Source organism: Triticum dicoccoides, chromosome 2A, assembly GCF_002162155.2.
Source record: "Triticum dicoccoides isolate Atlit2015 ecotype Zavitan chromosome 2A, WEW_v2.0, whole genome shotgun sequence".
In the NCBI taxonomy this organism is placed as follows: Eukaryota; Viridiplantae; Streptophyta; class Magnoliopsida; order Poales; family Poaceae; genus Triticum; species Triticum dicoccoides.
Window position 1 is genome coordinate 632,137,597 of NC_041382.1, and position 4,867 is coordinate 632,142,463.

The following is a 4,867-nucleotide window of genomic DNA, read 5'->3' on the forward strand; positions in this document are numbered from 1 at the left end:
AGGGCTTAGTCAAAGCTAACCAGCCCGGGTCAACGCGGGATTAGTCCCTGTGTCACTGACGTGTGGACCCCACACGTCAGGTTTGACCCGGGGCAGCCCTGTTGACTTGCTGATGCAAGCATGACGCAGTGCTGATGTCATAACTCATTTTCTGGATTTAAAAATAATCAGGAAATTCCAGAAAATGCCTAAAACTTCAATAAATCATAGAAATTCAACCGTAACTCCAAATTAAATAAATCATATATGAAAAATTATCAGAAAAATTCAAGGAATCCATCTGTACCATTTTCATGCATGTTAGAACAACTTATAGGTGCTGTCTAGCACAAATCAACTAAATGGCATTTGAATAATCACATATGGAGTTTGAATTTGAATCTTATATTCAAACCAACTTCATTTAATCTGTTGCTAGTTGCATTAGCTCAAAACACATTCATATTGCCATGTCATGAGCATGCATCATATTGTGCATTGCATTGATTGTGTTCCCTTCTGTGTTGCCGGTATTTGTCCCCTCTCGATAGACGTGATACCGATGATGTGATCGTTGACACTGATGAAGACTCAATGTTATCTTCAAAAGTGCCAGGCAAGCAAAACCCCCTTGTTCATTCCGATACAATCCTACTCTCTCGCTCCTGCTCTCTTTTACTGCATTAGGACAACACCGATTCATCTGTTACTTGCTGCGGTAGCTGAACCCCTTTGTCTTTTGCATGACCTGTCATTGCCACAGTAAATAGATGAAACCCACTAGCATGAGTAGGAGTTGTTTGAGCCCTGATGTGCCTACTCTTTCATGTTTGTTTGTCATGCCTGCTATTGCTTAGAGTTGAGTCAGGTCTGATTCATCGGGGATGAATCAGAGGCGTGTGAACCTGTCCTACTGTGTGTGAGCTAAGTGTGTGAACACGATTTGGTAAAGGTAGCGGTGAGAGGCCATGTAGGAGTACATGGTGGGTTGTCTCATTGCAGCCGTCCTCAGGAACTGAGTTCTGTGTTTGTGATCCATGATTCAGCTACTACCACGCATTGGGCCCGAAACCAATGGACCCTCTCGGCTTCTTGATCACCCTTGTCCTCTGTCCAGGAGTTGCAAGTAGTTTCTGGTGTTTGTAGTATGCTGGAGGCCGTGCGCAGCGCTGACCGTAGGGGTGGGCTGTGATGCGGTAGGCACGTGGCCGGGTAAACCGGGCGCTCGTTTGGTGTCACGGAACCCTGTTCACATCGTTTGGGGCTGTGAGCGAAACTCCGGCCGGATCTCCTCATGGATGGAACCCGAATAGGCGATAAACCTGGACTAGAGACTCGAGTGTTTAGGCAGGCCGTGGCCGACACCCACGTTGGGCTTCCGCTTGAAGGTTGCCGAGTACATGTCGTGTAAACGACGGTAAGTGGTGAGAGCGTGTGTGAAGAAGTACACCCCTGCAGGGTTAACCTAATCTATTCGAATAGCCGTGTCCGCGGAAAAAGGACTTCTGGGTTGCTTATATCAGTTCATAGACAAGTGAAAGTGGATACTCTAAAATACGCAAGATAAGCGTGAGTGCTATGGATGGCGTTCTCGTAGGGAGACGGGAGCGGATCCATAGTGGTGTATTGATATGGTGAATATGTGGACTCGTGTGCGCCACCTCAAAAAGTTACTCGCAGTCGTAGTTCAGGATAGCCACCGAGTCAAAGCTGGCTTGCTGCAGTTAAACCCCACCATCCCTTTGTTGATAATGATGCATATGTAGATAGTTCTGATGTAAGTCTTGCTGGGTACATTTGTACTCACGTTTGCCTATTTTATGTTTTTGCAGAGAGACTTCAGTCTCACTAGTATTTCCGCGTGGTCTTCGATGTTTAGCTTGTTACCTCAGCTACGATCTTGTGCCTCGGCAGGATTTGGTAGATAGTCAGGCTTCTCAGCCTTTTTCATTTATAGATGTCTGTACTCAGACATGATAGCTTCCGCTTGTGCTTGATTTGTATGCTCTGAATGTTGGGTCATGAGACCCATGTTTGTAATATCTCGCTCCTCGGAGCCTATTGAATAGATTACTTGAGTCATAGAGTCATGTTGTGATGCCATGTTGTATTTGCACATATCGAGCATATTGTGTGTATGTTATTGAAATGCTTGGTATGTGTGGGATCTGACCATCTAGTTGTTTATCTTTAGTAGCCTCTCTTACGGGGAAATGTCTCCTAGTGTTTTCACCGAGCCATGGTAGCTTGCTACTGCTCCGGAACACTTAGGCTGGCCGGCATGTGTCCTTCTTCGTTCCTGTGTCTGTCCCTTCGGGGAAATGTCACGCGGTGAATACCGGAGTCCTGTTAGCCCGCTACAGCCCGGTTCACCGGAGTCCTGCTAGCCCAGTGCTACAGCCTGGATTCACTCGCTGATGACCGACACGTTCGATGCTGGGTCATGGATGCCTGTCCCTGTAAGTTTGTGCCACTTTGGGTTTACGACTAGCCATGTCAGCCCGGGCTCCTTATCATATGGATGCTAGCGACACTGTCATATACGTGTGCCAAAAGGCGCAAACGGTCCCGGGTAAAGGTAAGGCGACACCCGTGGGAATACCGTGCGTGAGGCCGCAAAGTGATATGAAGTGTTACATGCTAGATCTATGTGGCATTGAGTCGGGGTCCTGACAGCGTTGGTATCAGAGCTTGACTGCCTGTAGGATTATCAAGCCAAACTGGTCGAAGTCGAGTCTAGAAATTCTTTAGTTATATAAGGGAATTGATTGTGGGATGGAACGTAAGGCTCTTTTTACTCCTTATACCTCATGCCCTTCTGATCTGAGTCATCTTATCTTTCCTGCGGGGATTAAGAACTAGGCTATCTCTTCTTTCTATTAGGATCACGTGTTACTAATCAGTAGACTTATAAGATTTTTGGACTTAAGCCTCTGTTCAGTTCCTACTACTTCCGTATGTTAATTGTTGATCTCGAAACCTTGATATTGTGCTTCTGAGTGGTTATGCCACCATTTTTGTGATTGTCTCAAATCTTTTTGAGCAATTATAGCCGTTATGCTGTCCGAGTCATCCCAGGTTTCTAAATAGTCCGATGCATTTGCAAATCCCTTCCTTCTGTTTCCGATGTTCCCATGGGCCAGATTAACCACACTAATCGGTGTGTTGAGGTAATTATTGCCTCGACATATATGTTGGAATTATTATTATGACCCTAAGTACTTAGGGGATCATCTAGTGGTCTAGCCATGATTTGTGTCCTAGTGTGAAGATTCTGTCCTTTATTCTCGGAAGCATCCCGTGATGCTACTTAGTAGTAGGTATTCTATTCCTGGGTTCTGAACCCGAGATTCACTCTACCTACTTCATGTTGATAGTAATTGCTAGTGCCTTTAGGATATTAGTAACCTTTGCGATAGTCCTTGAAGTCCGTGGTATCTTCTTCTTCCAAATACCATGAACTACTTATGGCAGATGTTTATTGGATCAAAAAAAAAATCACAATTAGAGTACTCTTGAGGAGTTCTCCATTCATAAATCGTGACTCTGCCAGTTCTACCTTTCTGCATGGGTTATCCGGAAGAAATATGTTGAACTTGGTTCGACATACTAATCTATGCATCCACAACTCAGAAAGTTATATGTTCCTTTGAGTTGTTCTCTTCAGTTGCATTCTGACCCTCGTCTATCAATTGATAGTCAAGAGTATGCGTGCGTTCGTTCATCGATGCCTATGACTCTTGTGGTCCGCCAGGCCATTCTATTTCAGAATGAATAGGAGAAACAAACTCCAGTACCTCATCCATATTTAGGATTGGGTCAAAGTGTTCCGCAGATCAAGTTACAATTCAGCTTCTGGTCTGCTCTACCCTGAAGTATTACCTTCTTTATGACAGGAATTTCATGAGAATTGCACCACCTTTTGTGAATTCTTGACATAGTGATACTTCTCGCCATCCTTTTTCATTCCTCGGTTCCGTGTTGTTGCAGCCGGAGTGCCGACAAGTGAATCATGGTGTGTGAAATCAATACTCCCAGCAACCTCGTTGCTTGGTAGCTAAAGGATAATAATTTCATTCTTAGCGTGTTGGTTTTTGAATCATCCTTCTAAGACTGATCGTGCTACCTAGTCCTTATTTCGGTGCACCCTTCGATTGATGAGTTAGGATCTTGTCAAGTCCTCACTCATTTGATCATATCGTCTTGCCCTCAAAAGCAAGATTGTTCTCGAGCTTAGTAACATACCGGTGGTTCGTGACTTTCCAAATATCTTCCTGGAGGTGTTACCGGGTTGTCACCTGACCGCTATGTTGAGTTCGTGATCAAGTTGGTTTCTTGTGAACCACCTTCTCTCCAAGAATCGGTGTTAGATATCCTTGAGCTAGTTGGTTAAGCTAGACAACAACTTGGAGAGTTGGAAGATAAAAGCTTGTATGACTTAGTTCGTTCCAAAGGGATATTCTTGTGTAGTGTGTGTTGAAGAAAGATGATATCTTCATCGATTGGTCCTTGTGATCAGTTGCTGGACCTATTGTCTTATCAATCCTTTGATTTGAGTGTGGGCTATCGTCAAATCAAATCAGTACCAACGATGCTCGTAATGTTGTCTTATTCGTGGTTGATCCCTCGAGCATACACCATTATATCTTTTGGGTCTGACCAATGCTATCACTTGTTCACTTAACTATGGAATTCCTTTTAAAAGGAAACCCGGATGAATTGTTGTTGAGCCCATTGACAACATCCTTATTCCCTCCATGATTTGTTGAACATTAAGCTAGTGTTGGAAACTTTTGAAAGCATTTCTTCATGCTAGTTCATGAAGCATATGTTCGGATGTAAGAAGTGACTTCCTCCAGTCCATGTGCATTTGATGCAAGTTGCCGCC